Source organism: Enhydra lutris, unplaced genomic scaffold (assembly GCF_002288905.1).
Source record: "Enhydra lutris kenyoni isolate GAN:26980312 unplaced genomic scaffold, ASM228890v2 scaffoldscaffold95, whole genome shotgun sequence".
Taxonomy (NCBI): Eukaryota; Metazoa; Chordata; class Mammalia; order Carnivora; family Mustelidae; genus Enhydra; species Enhydra lutris.
Genome location: NW_019154179.1, coordinates 285,030 through 305,692, shown reverse-complemented (window position 1 = coordinate 305,692; position 20,663 = coordinate 285,030). Strand labels below are relative to the sequence as shown.

At 39.8% G+C, this 20,663-nt stretch overlaps 1 protein-coding gene across 4 annotated transcripts in view; it reads right to left on the bottom strand.

Annotated features, from left to right (window-relative positions):
- LOC111139084 (chromosome unknown C9orf3 homolog) overlaps window positions 1-20,445 on the bottom strand; it is a 353,105-nt gene extending 332,660 nt beyond the window's left edge. For all 4 annotated transcript variants that reach the window (XM_022491219.1, XM_022491218.1, XM_022491220.1 and 1 more), the window contains exon 1: window positions 20,417-20,445. The gene's annotated coding sequence lies outside the window, so the exon portion shown is untranslated. The remainder of the gene's footprint in view (window positions 1-20,416) is intronic.
- Between the last annotated feature and the right edge of the window lie 218 nt (window positions 20,446-20,663).

Here is a 20,663-nt window from a genome sequence, read left to right as displayed (position 1 = left end):
CTATGGTGAGTGCTGTGAAGTGTGTAAACCTGGCGATTCACAGACCTGTACCCCTGGGGATAAAAAGATATTATATGTTTATAAAAAATAAAATTAAAAAAAAAAAAAAAAGCTACTCAGGTTCTCCTACAGCAAAAACAAAAAAACCAAAAATCCAGTGTCAGCAAAATATGCTTTCCTGTCCTTGGCCCAACAGCTACCATTCCAGCTTCTGCCTTTGTTTTGCTATCAAACTTTTCCAGCCAACAATTCATACCCTCTTCTATTTTATGATCACACATTTCTTACAACAGTTGAAATCTGGTATCTGACCACACCACTTCACTAGAAGTTTATTTTTAAACATCCACAATGACTTCCTTCTTGCCAAATCTAGCTTGACCTCAGTTCTTTTCCTTGACTCTCTGTGGCATCTGTCACTACTAATCTCCCATCACCTGTGATGATTCCTGGGAGACTGTACAGTCTATACCCCTTCTTACCTATCTGCCCCCAAACAATGGACGTTCCCCCAAAGCCCAGTCCTGCGCCGTCTTCTCATTTTGTAGTCTGTCTTGTGCTCACATGTCCCGTACTCAACTAATCTCCTTATGGAAAGGACTTACCTCCTGACCTCCAGCAGTCCCTGTCACTTCCAAAGCAATGTGTCTCAAACTCTCTGTGGTGAAGGGCTGGTTATTTTTGACCCTGTTACAGGTCAACACTTTTGTAAAACATAACCAAAACAAATCACAAAAGAAAAGGAAAAAAAAAACATACAAAATACAAGCTTGATAATTTTATTATCAGATTTAACATAAGCACAAAAAGAATAAACCATAATGAGGGAAAAAAATAATTACTATGGTAGTTTATGAATGATGACTCTCTATTTTTGTCCTTATCTCCTTGTAGACCAACCACAGTGTGTGGTGACACTGGACGGCCGACTCGTCCTCGGGGAGCACGGCTCTGGTGGCCTGCAGGGCATCCAACTGACCCCCTATCACTCCCTAACACACAGCGGCTTCCCGATTTCTGTCATGGAAGCATCACCTTCCACTGGGTCTAAAAGTTCTGTCTCATCTTGACTCTTCCCACCTTTATAACTCTACCCAATTGTGAACCTTTAAATTCTATTCCTTCAAATTCTTTCTTTTATCCAGCTCTTCTCCACGTTGCCTAAAACAACCTGGATCCAGAAACCAAGACCATGTACTTGAACTACGATACTGCCTTCGAAATGAGTCTCCCTTGTGGTGAGCAGTCATTCATGCTATTTACAGATATTTCCAGTTCTTCCTGGGTCTCTAACCCTCAAACATGGGAGGATGGCAATTTCAGAAGCCTGTGATTGCCTAATATTTAACTGGTAGTACATGTCTTTCCAGAGTGCTCTCTCCTCTTTAAAGCAAACAAATATGAAATGGTGGCTAGGTAGCTATTCTATCAGCCAGGGCGCCTCTGAATGATTGTAAGTAGAGCCCCCAGTTGAGCTGCGACAGACATGCAGCATAAGCAGGAAACATGCCTTTACTTTTTTAAAGACACAAAGGTTTTAGAGTTGTTTGTTACTATGCTAACTTAACCTACCCTGACTAAAACACTCTGTACCAAGCCTCACCTCTCTCCAAAACCTTGCTTACCAAGACTGATTCCCGGAAGCACAAATTTAACATCCTGTCTCTGTTATTTAAAAAAAAAAAAAAGGCACTTCAAATGAATGTCTATTGTTTAAAGGAAAATGTAAACTCCTTAGCATTCAAAACTCTTACCAACTATTTTTTCGATCTCATCCTACCAGAATAACCTCCCACTTCCTGACTTTGTCAGGCCACTTCCAGCCACCCACCGACCCAGGCCCCAGAAAGGGAACATTGCCCCTCTCTCTTCTCTTGAAGGTAAAAGTCAATTCTATCCACTGCACCGAACTTTTCTCCACAGTTCTAACAGTGAACACTGAATACTAAGTGCGAGGCTTTGTTCTAAGCACTTCTTGTGTATTAACTCATTTACTCCTCAGGTTACTCTACGAGATGAGGACTATTATTATTAAACTCATTTTACAGATGAGGAAACTAAAACACAGGGATTAAATAACTTGTTCAAAACCACACAGCGAACAAATGATGAAGCCAGATGAGCCCAGCAGTCTGTGCTCTTAACCACTACCGTCTACTGCTTCTAGGATACTCCGTCTCTCCTTCCACTGAACTTCCATTGCACTCTGTAGATCTTTCTGGCACATAGTCTTGTGCCCTGCATGAGTAGTCACTATTTTATATGTGATAGCTTTATCTACTAAGCAGACTATAAACTCCTAGAGTGCAGGCAGCCAGCTTACTATTCTTTGTATCATTCAATTAAAAAATGCTGCTGAAAGAACCCTTTTGTGATAAATACAGCTCCATTGGATAGAATGTCTGTTCACCATGTTTACTTTCTGTATTTGATGATGCTTTGACATCTTGGGGCCTTGCTGATCCCAGACAAGCCCTACCAGGGCCACCTAATGTACAAACCAGCCAATCCAGAGCTCATACCCTCAACCACCTCCTCTAATTCTCAAACACCAAGCCAATATTCCCCCACCCTAATCCCTCCCAGGACAAGATACCAAGGACTAGGGACCATCGTTATAGCCCAGAGCCCTCCAAAATCACTCAAACTAGCCAGTCCTAGTCTGCATACTTCGCCCTGCCTTGTCATCCCCCAGAAACCACAATAAAGACTCAGGCTCATGCTTTCCCCTTGCTCCTTCTGCCTCCCGACCAACCCTGGTGCTTCCTTGCTGGTGTGCCCCCTCCTCTTGGGAACTGTAAATAATAAGCTCTTCTTTTTTTTTTTTTTTAAGATTTTATTTATTTATTTGACAGAGATCACAAGTAGGCAGAGAGGCAGTCAGAGGGAGAGGAAGGGGAGCAGGCTCCCCGCTGAGCAGAGTCTGATGCGGGGCTTGATCCCAGGACCCTGGGATCATGACCCAAGCCAAAGGAAGAGGCTTTAATCCACTGAGCCACCCAGGTGCCCCTAAACTCTTCTTTCAAAGGCAGTTTGTCTCTATGTCTGTCATCTGATTAAAGCAAATCCTGGGTACATATTAAAACTGACTATCATCCTTGCAGGAGGTCCTCGGAAATGCAAACTACCTGCTTGGTGTCACCGAAGATCATGATGGCTCTTTCTTGATTTCATCAATCTCTACTAGTGTTGGAGAGGACTTTTAGGGGGCATAGGGGGAGATACAAGGTGAATCAGAGACAGAATATGGTAGCTTCGTGTTCAGCACAAGGAAGACAGAAGCCCCAGTTGTTCATTGTCTTTCCGTTACAATTTTATCAGTTACTGTCTTAGCACAGAATTGGTAACTGTCATTGTAAAAACTCCAAATCTTTAAATGACCCTGCATTTATTAGCCTTTTTCTATTTTTTTCCATAAGGATTCACAGTAAAATCCTGAATCCCAAAAGGATCTGAAGATAACTGCGGGGACAAGGAAAGGTAAAAGCTAAAGCAAGTGTAGCCAATTTGCAGCCAGTCTTGGGAAAAATAAAATCCCAGGAAAGGACTGGGTGGAGAGGAGAGAAAACCAGGATGAGCCCTGGAAATCTGCCACCAGGAAAAGAGCATGAAGTTCCTATCTGGATTTGAGAAGCAGTGTCGGGAACAAAAACCAAGGGGTTTTGTAATACTCTCTCTCCTGGACAAAACTAGGCAGTATGAATAAATGTTTAAAAGACACTAGTTGAATGGATGCCTCAATCATAGAAAACTGAATATAGTTTTATGACACTCATGAAGACTTAGATATAATACACTCTGTCATCCTATTAACTTAAACTCTTTTTTCGTGTCCTTTACCGTATCTCCCTTGAGACATATATACTGTTTTTCTCCTATAACATAAGGTGGTACAATTTTTCAAAGTGCTCTGACATTCCAGTGCTTCTTTGGAATATCTGCACATTCAGCCATGAACTTCTGAAAAAATGCCAGAGAAACACCCAATCCACAAACATTCCACGTTTCAGAGGTTCCGGGAACAAAGTGTGGAAGAGATCCAGACTATGGCCAGCCAGGAAAATGCCATTCATCCCAAACCTCCCTAGAATGTGCTGGTCCCAAGCAAGCATCATGAACCTAGAATGCCTTGGTGAGAGCAGGGAGACCAGAGTCTTTCCCCTTCGGAGATTCAGTCAATTCAGAACTCCTCTGGACTACCGAGAAATCTTCAAGAAAGTACTGGACCTTTATACACTAGGAGCAATAATTAGCAACCATGAGCAATAATTAGCAACAGCATCTGACATCTATTGGGTGCTTGTTATCAGACAGGCAAGGCACATTCAGTACATTTCATTTACTCCTCACTACCCAGTGAGGTAGGTCTATCATCTCCATTTTACAGATGAATAAATTAAAGCCTAGAGAGATTAAGATGTTTCTCCAAGTTCACAGTTATTAGATGGCAGAATTTGATTATCTCTGATATTTATTATTTGATATTATGAAATTTAGATTCATAGGCTCTATGAATCTAAATCTGAATTTAGATTCATAGGCAGAGTAGACTCAGCACTACAGTCTACTGCTTCAGGTACAGTCCAAGCTTCGATCAAAAATGCTCATTTAAAGCACAGCAAAGTGCATTATATTCGAAATCATAAGTTGAATGAGACCAGCAACACTGAAAAAGCTCAAGAACTACCCCCGCATCCCCATACAAACATGGACACCCAACATCACCAGTCTCCCCACCACTCTTAAACAACACCATATTCTGCTGCTACTATTTTACAAGTCCCTGCATTTTAAGGAGTGGCAAAACCTTCCACATACACCAAATGGAAGGTAAATTTAAATCCTGACCTAATAAAACCACATTATAATAAACAACACTACATGTTTGTATTCTATGTGTTTAAGATAAAGTCCTGTATTCATGTAATAATATAACATGCCACATATTCTTGAGTAGGCAAGATACTGTCCAGAAATCATTCTTACCCTCAGACACTGGACAAGACATTCCCACAACTAGAAGATGGTGGAAAGGTGTATGAGGATGGAAAATTAGAACACAAACTCCTGTTTTAGGCCTCTTCAGCTGGCAGGAGTACCAGCCCTGATGACATATGCTTCTTTCACCCAAACTCTCCAGAACGAGACAAGCTCTGAGTGTCTGGGAGAGCCGTAATGACACACTTGCCTGAATCTTCTCTCCCAACCTCAGTTCTTTCACCTGATTCTCACACGACAAAGTTTCTAGAACCTTCATTATCTCAGTTCACACTCAAATTCACCAACTGTCCCCACCGCAGAATTTGATACAATGTTGAAATCAGGTATGACTTCAGCAGATGCAAAAGGTAGATAAAAGATGCATATTACTCTATGAAGTGCTTTGCACACCACAGGCCCAAGAAAAATAACTACTGTACACTTTCATGGATATAATTCAGTCAATACAACCTTTAAAAATAAAAAGAACTGACTTGATAGTTAATATTTAAAGATGAGGGTTTAATCAGACCACCCAGGAATTCTTGTGCTGGGATAAAAGTTAACAAAACTTTTCAAGCACCATTAAGAGAATATAATTTATTATTGTCTATAAATATTCATATACCAGAAACAGGATCTGGATTAATAGAGCTGGGTTACAGAGTTCAGTCGGGTAAAAATAAAGAAATCGGAAAAGAAAATATAGACAAAAATATCAGCTTTTTCAGTAACATTTCCTCTTCTAAAATTGTTGAAAAACACTATTTTTAAATAGAAGCTATTTTGAAAATTCAGTCCTTAAAGAGGTATTATGAAAATAGTTTCTTTATTAATGAATGTTCTGCTATGGAAACATAGTCACTGCTCCAGCTCACAGGAAAATATATTTTACTAGCAAAAAAATAGACTCCTTGAATCCATGATAACAAAGTACTCAAAATCCAGTTCCCACACACTGCATGAGTCTCCTCTACAACACACCCAGAAAGTCATTCAGTAATGGCTTCAAAGACCCCAGGTATTTTCAAGTATTGTTTAAGAAAAAACCAAACAAAACAAAAAACAAAAGAAAGAAAGAAAGCAAGCCGCAAAACAACCCAAATATCCATCAAAAGTTGAATGGACAAATAAAATGTGATATATTCATACAATGGGATATTATATGGTCATGAAAAGGAATGAAGAATGCTCTATACTGTAATGTGGATGAACCTTGCAGACATCATGATAAGTGAAAGGAAGACACAAAAGGCTACATAATATACCATTCCATTGTCCAGGGTGGACAAACCCACAGGGACAGAGGTGGTTGCCAGGGGCTGAGGAAAGGATAGAATGGGAGTGACTGCCCATGGCTCCTCTTGGAGTGATCTATACCCAAAAATTAGACACAGGGGATGGTTGTTCAACTCTGAATATACTAAAAACCACTGAATTATACGTTTTAAAGGGTGAGTTTTATGGTATGTAAATTATATCTCAATAAAGCTATTTATTAAGTAGGCTCTGCACCCAACATGGGGCATGAACTCACAATCCTGAGATTAAAAGTCGCATGCTCTACTGACTGAGCCAGCCCCATGCCCCAAATCTATTACTTTTAAAAGTGGCAAAAAAATAAAAATAAAAATAAAGAACACCAAACCATTTAAACAAAGCTTTACAGTCGTTTTCTTACCCATGTCCTATAGAGGATAGAAAATCTCATATAATTTACAACAAAAGATTCAGTAAAAACATATTAGCAAGGATTATTTTAAGCTTAGTTTTTTTGTTTTGCTTTGTTTTGTTTTTGAGAGAGAAAGTGAGAGACAGCACAAGAGAGGAGAGGGTCAGAGGGAGAAGCAGACTCCCTGGTGAGCAGGGAGCCCAATGTGGGACTCGATACTGGGTCTCCAGGATCATGACCTGAGCCAGGGGCAGTCGCAGGCACCCAGGCTTAGTGTTTTAAAAGGGCTATTTTAAAAGAGATGCACATCGATATGAATAGGAATTTTTAAAGAACTATGCTACGCCAAGTACACATCTTCCAATGTGGCAAGGCATTTCCACCTTAGAATTTACTTTGTATATTATTTTTTTCTTTTTTAATGTTTATTTAAATTCAATTAGCCCACATATAGTACATCATTAGTTTCAGATATAGTGTTCAATAATTTATCAGTCTCATATAACACCCAATGCTCATCACATCATGTGCCCTCCTTAACCCCCTCACCCAATTACCCCATCCTCCCACCCACCTCTTGTATTTTATTTATTTATTTATTTATTTATTTATTTATTTATTTGACAGAGAGAGAGAGAGACAATGAAAGCAGGAACACAAGCACGGGGAGTGGGAGAGGGAGAAACAGGCTTCCGCCCAGCAGGGAGTCCGATGTGGGGCTCGATCCCAGGACCCTGGGATCATGACCTGAGCTGAAGGCAGATGTTTAACAACTGAGCCACCTAGGCGCCCTCTCGTACATTATTTTAAAGACTATTACAAAAAATGTAAGCCCCGAGTTACCTCGCAAACTTCAGTCATATATGTACCACCATATTTTTGCCATCCTCATACCATCATCTTACTATTTATTAAATACTTTTTCTTCAATCCACTTGACCATTGCCTCACCTTTTATAAAATTCATGAAAACATGAGTTTAAATGCTAACTTGCATCTCCCCACATATATTAAAAGAGATACATAACTATTAAAATTCAAAGATGCTTATCCATGTACCACTTTAAATTATCTTGCATACAAATCCAGAAAACACTGGTTAAAAAAAAAAAACAGCTGAGCCTGGTAACATATCTATAGCTACACTTTAAAAAATGATAAGGAAGGAAATCAGAATGTTCAGAAAGCCACTTTACAGCAAAATTTAGGACTATCCTACTCTATAAAGGTCCATTAGCAGTGGGCACCACAGGGCTGGCATTCAGCCAAGAAAAGGTATTTGAGAGTAATACTGGAATGGATGGTAGAGAAAATGACCGGCAATAGGTCTCCATAAGGGAAGCAGCTGAAAGAACAGGATGCTAGGTCATCTCTACAAGTTCTTGGGCATGGAGTGGTACAGTTCAGGTGCTACTGCCATGCTCTGCTTGTCAAACAGAGCTGAACTTGGCTGAAGGCCAACTTCCTAATGGACAGGTGGGGAAGGCTTTTTATTGACCCTGCTTCCTTCCTGCCAACACCAGTACTGAAAGCCAGCAAAAGGGCCCACTTCTAAAGTAGTACTCTGGGGTAAAGAGGGTCTGGGCTCTACCACACCTGTTCCTCCCATCTAAAAAGAAATACGGGTTAGATTTCATTTTAAAATATTAGTACTGTGGATGCTTTGAAACAGCTTCCTAAGAGCAGCTTACCCTGTCATGATACAACACCCCCACACCTCTCCACAAAACCACACTGAAGACACTGAAATATTTAATCACTTCTTTTTTTAAAACTTCCTTTTCTCACTGCAAAGGGGACTACCTCTTTTTGTAGTTATCCATCCTAAATAGGTGAAACAATTACATGCCACTGCCTTTATTCTTATCCATTCCAAGAGGCCCCAGCTGAATCCTGGATAGTGAGGCATAGAGAAAGACAGTAAGGAGAGGCTCTCTCCAAAGACAACTGGGGGGTAAGGGGGAAGGGAGAGAGAGAGAGAGAAATGCTTCTTGCCCCAATTCCTGGTCTTGAATCATTTTCCTGGATGCCAGATAAAATAATTTTTTATATCATTCTATGCAGGAAAAAAAAATCTTAAATCATTTTAGACAAATCTCTGCCATCCCCTCAGAGTGAACTTAGGGTATTAGCCTGTAGGCTCACAGACATAGTATTTTCTTAACACTCTTGATGCCTTGTGGGCCTCTAGCACATGGCTTGGAGACTGAAAAGATATACTTTTCCAATATTTTCTCAATTTAGTTCATTCCTTTTCTGTGTGAAGTTTTAATATGCAGCCCCATAAATGTAAACGTAGGCTTCATTAGGATTATTCAGAAAACATGAATTACAGAACAATAAATTTTTAAATCTGACTGGTTTTGTGTTATCACGTTACAAACTGGTCTTTTTTTTTTTTTTAAGACTATTTATTTATCTGTCATAGAGAGAGAGAGAGCACAGGCAGAGTGGCAGGCAGAGGCAGAGGGAGAAGCAGACTCCCTACAAGGAGCCCGATATGGGACTCGATCCCAGGATGCTGGGATCATGACCTGAGCTAAAGACAACCACTTAACCAACTGAGCCACCCAGGTGTCCCTCAAACTGGTCTTTTAGGGGCATTTGTAACCCAGGAAAAATACTCATGAGTTCTAGAATTTTACCCCAAGCATCTCTGTACACTTTCCCAGTGGATATTAAACATGCAGATAGCTTCATTACTAGCAGTTAAGAGATTCATATGTGTGAGTATCTTCAGAAACTTGGGAAAACATCTTTATTTCAGAACTCCCGAAGGGTAAAACTGTAGTCCAAAAAGTGTTTCTTAAAGTGTGGTCTGAAGATCATGTGCCTGAGAATGAACTGGTGAGGGGCAGGCTAATGAGAGTGGTGCTTGTTAAAAATACAGATTCTTGGGGCGCCTGGGTGGCTCAGTCAGGTAAGCATCAAACTCTTGATTTCAGTTCTGGTCATGACCTCAGGGTCATTGGATCAAGCCCTGTGTTAGGCTCCTCGCTGGGTGTGGAGCCTGCTTAAGATTCTCTCTCTCTCCTCCTCTCCCTCCACTCCTTCCCCTCTCAAAAAAAAAAAAAAAAAAAAAAAAAGTCTAATTTTTAAAAAGTACAGATTCTTGGACACTGTGTCAGATGTTTTAAATCAGAATCTCCAGGGACAGGGCCAATTCTACTTTAATGCTTCTGATCCATTTAGCTACTTGAACTCTTGCTATCAAAAAGCCATGAAAATAAGATTCTCACAGGTCACTGCCTACACAAAGTACAAAAAGGAAATCAAGGGATAAATATTTAAAATGAAAAAGAAAGCAAAGTGAAAAGTTGTCTTCTACTGCGGTCTGGGAGAATTTAGATTCCAGCGTGAACTGCAGCCATGAACAGGGAATATTCTCCATGAACAAGCCTTTTAAATCTATAGTGTAGATACCCACATCTCTTCTTCCCTTCAACTAGAAAACACATACAACTTGAAAAGCATACTCTGTAAAAAGAACTTCATCCCTAATAAAGATTAAAGGATGTTCCAGTATGCAATGCAGTTTTCACTCATTCTTTCTCAACACTGTCACTTTGACACCACAATTAGGCAAAGAGGTTCTGAACCACTTTGAGTTGCCTGAGCCAGTGGTTTTCAAACTTGAAATGAATCATCTGAAGATCCTGTTAAAATACCAACTAGTGGCCTCTAAGAATTTGCATTTCTAACAAGTTCCAGGTGATACTAACACTGCTGGTCTAGCAACTAGACTTTGAGAACCAGTGGTTTAAGCTAACTCTGGTCTCCTCACAACCAGCATTATTAAGATTCACTGTGAAGTTCAATGAGGCTGGAAGAAGGAAAAAAAAAAAAAAAGCCTCCATCTGGCAAACTCTCTAACCACTTTCTTTTTTATTTTTTTATTTTTTTAAAGATTTTATTTATTTGACAGAGAGAGGTCACAAGTAGACAGACAGGCAGGCAGAGAGAGAAAGGGAGAAGCAGGCTCCCTGCCGAGCAGAGAGCCCGATGCGGGGCTCGATCCCAGGACCCTGAGATCATGACCTGAGCCGAAGGCAGAGGCTTAACCCACTGAGCCACCCAGGCGCCCCTCTAACCACTTTCTACAGGGCTTCTTGTGTAGGGCTCGGCTCAGTTTCTTCAAGAAATTCCCGTCATTCAAAACTTGCAGTACGGGTGAAAAACTTGTCCTTTCTTGGCAACTGCAGAGATGAACACCTTTCCCATCCCTCTCCTAATTCCTGAACTCTGTCTGAACCTATAGCCCCCACATCCTACCCTGCATGGATAACCTTTCTTTCCTCTATAGGAAACCATACTTCCTATCGCAGGAAAGCTGTAGGAAGGGCAAGAGGTCCCTCTGTTCCTGTCTTAGGAAACTGCATTTCCTTTAGCCAGAAATCAAGACAGGCTCCCTCCATTTAGTGATTTATTTGGTGACTGTCACAGGGCTATAGCTACAGACAACTCTGGTGAGGAGTACTGTGTCTAAGGGCAAAATTAGATTCAATAGAAATATTGGCAACATTCAGATCTCATAACTTACATTCTGGTCCTCCATGGGAATAAATATATAACAGATTTCTCCACTGAGAGATAGGTCTGGAATTTACACACTACAAATGGGTGCTCCACTCCCTATAAATAGCTTTCAAATCCATCCCATTAGATTTTAAATATACTCTAGCATCAGGTTCTAAGTGGTGAACTGAACATGTATGCAGTTATTCCTTCCAAGAGAAGAGATTTAAAGTAATTCCTAGAAATTGAATAGTATTTGGGAGCAAGATAAAAAATTCATTTGCTATAGCTTCAGTTATCTTTAGAAGATCTTCACAGTCACCACTACCTTTCCAACTTGAATACACAACTGAACATATGTAATTGGGACGCATGTTAAAATTAATTAGGAAGATTAAAAAGTAAGGTTAAACAGTTTATTTTTCTTTGAGACTTTCCTATATACACGTAAGGAAACAGAATAAACCTGGCGAATGATACAGAACAACACCAACAGGGAAACGTGTTTTTAAAGTGTTAGCAGTAAGCTGGTTAAATGTTGCAAATACTGCATAACATTAACGATTTACCAAGAAGTGTGAAAAATATGACTTCCTTAAATTATTGTAAGAACATGACGAAACACAACATAATCATTGGATTTCCAGAACCTAAAACACTCTCTATATTAAAAAAGTCTTTAGCCATGTTCACAATCAGAATGATTTGTCACGAACAACAGTCAAAGTCCTTGGGCATACGTGTGCTCCAATGTGACCTGTAAAGAATCCTGTATCTGTCCACATACTGAGTGTGGTTGCAGACTGAGCACAAAAATCGTTTACTGTCATTTGCCGCTAGAGAACAATGGATGGGATGGATGCGATTGCTTTTTAAAGCACAGCTTCTGTGATAAGTTGTCTTCTGGCATGCTTTTTTATTTCGGATGAAAGTCCGTCTTTGCGGTTTGGTGAGAACAATTCATTTCTCCTATACACCAAGACAGATCAAATCCTTATGAAAAAATGGTCATCACTTTTTACTGAGGTAACCAATTAATCTTTTTCTTGGAAATCCTCATAGTTAAGTATGGAAATAAAGTCATAAAATATCATTTCTTAATCACCATTAGAGGATTTAGCCATCACAACATATTCCTTAATAGAGCTACTTATTATTCCTTACCAAATATAGTATAACATATTGATCAAATAGATAAGCATCCACAAAAAATAATTCACATAAGAATCAAGTAAAAATGTCAAGGCTTTTAATGCCACCTACTTACTTCCTATTTTGCAATGACAGCACTTATGATATAATAAAAAACCTACATTAGCTTGTATCTGTAGATTAAGATCTTTTTTTTCAATGCTTTGTAAAAGAAGTAGGAGTTAGTGCCCAGTCTTTCTTGATGAATAACACAAGGTAAGCTCATTAAATAAAGTAAAAAAAAAAAAAAAAAACACAAAAAACACAAAAAACGTTCCACTGAAATATGGATTTATTGAACACAGGAGAAAGCAGTCAAAGGCGTATTCTACAAGTAGTTTATGGTCCAGCTTACCGAGTCCACTGTAATTACTTCTCAATCAACACTGTACATACATATAATTACAGTTTAAAAACAAATATGAAACAATAAGGAACAAAAGAGAAGACAATGGGGCTCGGGGAAAGCAAGGGAAAAGAATAGCTCTAAGAGGCTGTAAGACTTAAGGATATGTTGACACTTCTGCCAAAATGCAGACTTCATAACGAGATCCCCAAATGCAAAAGAAATACCCTGAAAATAGGTCACACAGCACAGAACCAGGGCCTTTTGGAAAGTATTATATTTAGAGGTAAAGGACCACAAAATCAGATCAAGAGAATATGGAAAAAGAAAAAAGAACTGCTCACCTAAAAAAAAAAAAAAAAAAAAAAAAAAAAAAAAAGTACTACAGAAACTAAACTGGATAAATTCCACACCTTTAAAACATTACAGAAGGGAGGTACAAGATCTGGGAATTGATAACGTTACGTTACAAAAGGAGCTGAGAAACACTGAATGGATAGAGTAAGGAAACAAGCATTCAGAAAATCTTAGTTCTGTTCTCATTTCAGAAACTCAGGCTGTTCCTCAGCTGCTTCCCCAGCTTGCTCCATCACTATCTGCTGGCTCTTTTCCCTCTCCCAAAATTACCTACACTCAGTGCCAACAACCTTTGCCTTCACTCCACTCAGCAAACCAATGGTCCATTCTTGACATTTTCATTACTTGGAACAGCTCCATCACTGAAATACTTCCATAATCTAATAATCTAATATCAGAGCATGCCCTCCTGTTCTTCCTACTCTTTCTCTTGCTTACTCACCAACTCTTACTACATTGGAACTCCAGTCCCTCGACTTTTCTATGATCTTCAATGCATCTGCTCCCTCTGGCCCTAGGGTAGAAGTTCCAGTTGGGGGATGATTTTGCCCCTCAGAGGACATTTTGCAATGTCTGGAGACATTTCTGATTGTCTCAACTGGAGGGGTTGCCTACTGGCATCTGGTAGGTAGAGGCCAAGGACGCTAAACATCTACCATGCACAGGGCAGCCCCTATGAGGGAGAATTATAATGTTTCTTAAGTTGAGAATCTCTCTGTGGCCTTCTTTGGATAACGTGATTCATTTCCTCAATCACTCTTAGAACATTTTAACCTCAATTCTCTTGCTCTTTCATCCTTCTGACACCTGTTCTATAAAACCTAACTTTCAACAATTGAACCACCCAAGTTTTCTACTTCTAAACTCAGTGTACTGAACTCATCAAAGCTTTAAAAAAAAAAAAAGTTAAATAAATATCACATGACCATGAAAAAGGCAGACACTACATATTCACAGATTCCAACCTCAACAGGACCTCCCGCATTACCAGGCAGGCAACCTTTCGTGTCTCTCTCTAGTGCCCCCTTAACTCCTGTTCTTTCCCCTCAGTGACTATTCTGAGCTTCTACCTCTCCCTCACCTCACCAAATCAGCACTCAATATCAGCAAATTTACCTGCTTAAGAAATCTTGCCACCATCAGACAAGAACTTGCACATATTCCTTCCCCATCCTATAAACTTATCCATATCTCTCCCCACCCTTCCTCAAGCCAGACCTCCCAGAAAGGTGCAGTGGGTATCCTTCCTGTCCCAGCACTCCCTGATCGTGGCCTGTGCTCTATCATCTTTCACTGACATCTGGGACCCTGCTTCATCCATCCCCTAAATTCCTTCCCTCAACTTCTTCCTCTTTCTCAGCCCTTTTCACCTCAGAAATAAGTGATTATTCCAATTTCTTCTTACAGGGAAAAAACACAACTGAACAAAAACCCTTCCTTACTTCCACATCTTTCTCTAACTCTTCTCTCTCCCCACATAGCCAAATTCCTTACAAGAATTGTCTTCACTCCCTATCCCTGTCACTCCATCTCCTGCCCAGGCCACTGCACACCCCTCCCATGCCACGAAAACTCCACAGTGGAAGCAAATGACTCACTATATATCAACTTTTGCAGATTCTTCCAGTTCTGAATTTCAGAGTATGAACATACATGACCATACCCTCCTTAAAATTCTCTCTTCTTTTGATATTTGTGATACCACTCCATCTCCTCCTACTGATTTGGTGCTTCATCTCCCCCTTCCTAGATGCTGATGTGCCCCCCAGCTCTAGCTTCAATTTTTCTAACATGTCAATGAAATCCATCCTCTGGTCACTTTGAACACATACACCAATCCCAACCTCTTCTAAGTTTTCCTAATGAACGACACCACCATCTTCTCCAGTACCCAAATACCCCAGATTTCTTACTCTCACCCACAAAAGAACAATTGCAAAGCCCTACTGACTTAACCTACGAATCACTTGGATCCATCATATTGGTTCATTCTCTTGGCGACCTAGCCAATTCCGGGCATTCTCTGTCACCTAAAACATATATAATATTAAGTACCTAAGAGTAAAAAAAGGGAGTCTCCTCTTACAAATAGAGATGCTACACAAACACAATGAGGTATGATTCAAAAGAACAGAGAATGCTGGATTTCTTTTTTTTTTAATGGATTCTGTTTGAATATAAGCAAATCATTTAATCATCACAGGCTTCAGATTCCCAACTGCTGAGTGAAGGGTATGAGAGAAATACCTAAGGCCCCTTTGCATCCTCAACATTCATTCTATAGTTTGATTTCTGCCAGACATTACTCAGACGGTTCACACCTCCAAATATGCACCATGCTTGCTACATACACAAAATATCATGAGTGCAAAAGAAATAGGCTGAGATGTCTCTCCTTTGCTGCCAAAACTATCAAGCATATCCCAATTCCCATCAGTTTCAGAAACTAAACCTTCAATTGCAAGTGTCAAAGAAATAAAATGTAAGCAAAGGAAAAAGCCAAGAAAAAATGAGAGTGAAATTGATTATGTATCTAAAAATGCTATCTCAAGATAATTTCTTCAGGAATCAAGCAATACAGAGTAATGAGTTAGCAACAAAATAAATGTGCCATAAACCATAACCCATTCTGACAGTCAGAAACAGGATTATAAACAAAAAGCTCTTTTTACCCACAGAAATAGGATGTGGGAATTGTACAATATCTAAAGTCAAACACCAACACGATATGCAATATGAGATCTTTTTTTTTTTTTTTATAGAGAGAGAGAGAGAGAGAGCAAGCACAGGCAGACAGAATGGCAGGCAGAGGCAGAGGGAGAAGCAGGCTCCCTGATGAGCAAGGAGCCCGATGTGGGACTCGATCCCAGGACGCTGGGATCATGACCTGAGCCGAAGGCAGCTGCTTAACCAACTGAGCCACCCAGGCGTCCCGCAATATGAGATCTTAAAACATTTCAGGCTCTGCTTTTTCAAACACAGGCTCTCAGAGAAAGAGAAAGAAACATGAACCAAGCTGTGAAAATGCAGTTTGAATGCCATTCAAATGTTATCGCCCCAACCAAATGAGAAGCACCTGTCACCCTTTTGACAATTTGAGTTCAGATGTTCTTCCACTGCCAACTAAGCTCGGAAGTAATGTTTTATTTTTAAAACAGTATAAAAAAGAGAGGATAGAGGAAGAATGTGGCAGGCAAAACAATTTACATTGCAAAATTGATACTGAGCCAAGTGTCAACATCAAACATAGGATAAATCAACTCTAGAGCCACCCAGCCTGGGGTCAGATCCCAATTTCACCACCCACCAGCCTTGTAAATTTAACAATTCAATTAATTTAAGTTCTCTGTGCCTAGTTTCTTCATCTGTAAAAGAGAACGGTGATAGTACCTACTTCACAGGTAAAGTGCTTGGAATAATGTCTGGCACAGTGTAAACACTACTGAAATACCAGGTGATGTTATCATGATTATTATTTTCCTACTATATTGAGACTAAATATTAGGTGAGAAGAATAATCACACTGTAATACAGGCTCAAGCTCCAGTTTAACGCTGTTACCAGGTATTTTGTTCACTGTTCAATAACATTATGTCAACTGATATTTCCATCCCCATCCTCTAGAATTTCACAAATCATATCACCAAGTATTAAGTTCATACCATATGAAGTGAATATATAGAAGCATAATTCAATATGCGTTGGAAGTATAGCATATGCTATATGTATGCAATGGAATGTTATACAGCCATAAAGAGGAACGAAATTCTGATCTATGCTACCACATGAATGAACTCTACTACAGATGAACCCTGAAAAATCTACCAAATGAAATAGATACAAAAGGATAGTGCAGGACTCCACCTAGAATAGCCGAATTCAGAAAAACAGAAAGTAGAACAGAGGTTACTAGGGGCTGGACAGGGAAGAAAGGGAATGGGGAATTACTTTTTAATGGGTGAAGAGTTTTCTGTTTGGAAAAGATGAAAAAATTCTGGAAATGGATAATGGTGATAATTAAACCAATAGTGCAAATGTGCTTAATCCAATGAATTATACACTTAAAAATGGTTAAAATAGTAAATCTTATGAGTATTTTACCACAATCAAAAAGTATCTTCTAAAAATACAACCTGTATTTTCAACAGTAACCTTCAACATAAGCATCAGCCTTAATGGTACTAAAATTTTTCAAAATAGATCACTTAGTGACTAACATAACATTAAAAAAAAAAACAAAAAAAGATCACTTATTTTCAAGTTCCTGACTATGGACACCAAAGGAGTCAATATCAACTCTTAGCTGTACTTGGTTTAAAACACATGCTTGAAAATGGGTACATACTTCGCAAATTCAAAAAGGAACATTATTTCATTTTGCTGATAGTCATTTTTTTAGCTCGTTGAAGAGGAAAAAAGACGATTGTATGAAAAAATGCCTTTATATGTGGCCAATGCACAATGGTGGTTTTATGATGAGGCATCTATCCACACAGAATAATAACACCAGTGCAACAGTATACCTGTGCAGGGCACCATAAATGGATGTGTAAATCAACCCGTGTTCAATTCAAAAGTAGAGGGGGTTCCCATATACTGGTAAACCATAATTTAACCACTGAAATATCCTCCAAATTCAAAACAGAAATTAAAAGTCTGTTATTTTGGGGCGCCTGGGTGGCTCAGTGGGTTAAAGCCTCTGCTTTCGGCTCAGGTCGTGATCCCAGGGTCCTGGGATCGAGTCCCACATCAGGCTCTCTGCTCAGGAGGGAGCTTGCTTCCCTCCCTCTCTGCCTGCCTCTGTGCCTACTTGTGATCTCGGTCTGTCAAATAAATAAATAAAATCTTAAAAAAAAAAAAACAAAAAAACCACTGGCTCAGATCTTAAGAAATAACTTTAAAAAAAAAAAGTCAGTTATTTTGACACATAAAAACATGAAATATTTGAAGTCTCCATTCCAAACACCACAACCAAAAGGCATATTGCATTTCAAAGGCACAACAAAAGTTAATTTAATAAATTAGCATTTTCCCAGAATGGCTAAGGTTAAGGCACTCTAGTTGGGATAATTTAATTCTCCAGTAAACTCATAAATACCATATATCAAATATCACTCAAGGAATGATACATAAGGCCAAAACCAGACTAACAATATTAGCAAACACTTACATGGTTCTTCCAATATGCCTGATTTGTTACAGACACTAACTCACTTTACCTCACAACAATCTTCTGAAAAAAAAAATTATTATTTACATTTTACAAATGAGGGGTCAACTACCTTGTCCAGGCTCACTGAGCTGCTAGTAACTGGGAGAGCTAGAACCTGAATAATGGAAGTGTGGATTTCCAAACCCTGCTTTTAATCACTATGGTTTACTAACCTTTGGTGACACTGAGGAATGGAATACATAAAAGTACAGGCAAACTCAAGAAGCAAAGCAGTCTGGGCAGTCAAATACAATAAAAGCTCTGAGAAAATCACTATATCACAACACAGGACAGTAAGTGATATTTAGAATGACTGCTCTGAGATACAAGAAAAGGTTAAAATATGTCAGTATACTTAGTATTTAAGAAGGCAAGGAATTTTTTAGGGCATTAAAAATTTTTCCATCCAAAACAATCAGTATGATTTTCATTTCTAAAAGGGTAAAACTTTCAACAATACAGAATTACTCATTCCCTGAGGGGTCTAAAAAGGGTTATACTGAGCAATGGTGCTCGCCTCTTATCTCAATCTTAAAGATAAGGATAGTGTGTGTGTGGGTGGGGAGGATCATAAATTAAGCTTTCTGGGTGTTCTAATTCCAGGTATGTAAGAACTTTAGTATACTGAAGATAATACAAATTATTTAGAGTGATCAAGAGAATAAACTCATCACTTAGACTGATCACTTAATAAACTCAGAGAATTATGTGCGACTATTGTGAAACCCTAGAATTTGATCATTTATAGTAGAGTTATTTAAAAAAAAAAAGAAAGAAAGAAAGAAAGAAAAGGTATAGGCACTTAAATATGCAGACCTGAACTTAAAGCCTCCACCATTCAGTAACTATGAGTTTTTGGCAAGCTATCTTCACATACCTGAGCCTCAGTTTTCTTCTCTGTAAATTGAGGATAAAGATTCCTAACTCACAAGACTGTTGTGTGAGCTAAGAAGAAAACATATGCAAAGTGTCAAACACAATCCCTGAGATACAGAAGATGGTTAACAATAAGTGACTGTTATTCCCTAATCTTACTCTACTTTGTCCCCCTAATATTAGAAGAATCTAATCTTACCAATTAGCAAGTCATTAGCAGGCTTCTCAAAATTATAGGAAGATATGCTTTATTCAAAAATGGAACACAAAATACAAAAAAATACAAAACCAAACCTTCAATGGACCGAAGATTTCAGAACCCTTCCTTTCCTCCCATATCGATCCTGGTTGGTTTTGTAATAACCCATACCCCTTTATCAACAAGATGAATTTTTATTATTTTTTTGCTGCCTAAACATTCCTAGAGGGGTTCTGCTACCCTGGTTGGTTTTGTAATAACCCACATTCCTTTATCAACAAGATGAATTTTTTTTTTCTGTCTAAACATTCCTAGTGGGGTTCTGTTGCTTATTTATTTTGACGGCTAACTTTTTGCAAAGGTACTTGTTACCACTGCTTGAAAGCCAGAAACAAGGAACATTTTAATGAAATGCTGTAGCAGTTTCATCCATCTCAACAGCTGATTGGATCCCATGTGCATCATTTATTATTACAACAGATTTTCACATTACTACGCTACTTCCTTACTCAACAAATACATGCGTTAAGGACAAAACTCCGCCAGTACGAATGCTCTTTAGGGACACCAAAACTCAAAGCTTGGTGTTCTCAGTAAGGATCCTAGGAGCGGGGAAGTAGACAGTTGCGGGGGCAGGGAAGGCGGCTGGGTTTCACTCCAACTGGAATTTAAAAGAATCGTAAACTGTATCTCCTTAAACAAGCCTGGATAGGAGTCTTATGGGGCAAGAACCGGAGAAGGGTGGGCGAAGTGGGCCTGGAGGCAAGAGAGCAAGAACGAGGCAAATGCAGGCTGAAGAATGGTCTGTGCTACGGGGGAGAGGAAAGTCAGTGTCCATCGGCACCGGGAGTGCTGAGGCGGAAAAAAGTGGCCGCTCAGCCGAAGTCCCCAGGACGGGTTCAGCCTCAGCAGTCTGGGAGGACTGAGAGGGAAAGGGGACCCCACCGAAGGAAGATGAGGACTGAAGAGGGTTCCCGGTCGCCTTCAAATGGGAAGCTGCTGTGCTGGCCGCCATCAAGAAGCCAGAGAAGACGAAGACATGGACCCAACAGGGAGCGTACAGGTTACCTGTCTTAGCCGCCTGCCCACCGGTCTCCACTTCCGCAGACTCCGGGTTACCAAGGGCTACCCGGGCCGCGCCTAGTGACGTCATCCAAGCGCGCCTGGACCGCAGCCTGTCCGGCCCGCCCCCTCCGGAAAAGCTGGGCGGAGTCGCCCGGGAGAGGTCTGCGCAAACGCGGAGCTGCGGCGGGCGAGCGTGGTCTGACGGGGGCGGTTTGGGTTTTCCTTGCAGGATTACCTTTTTACCGGGTTA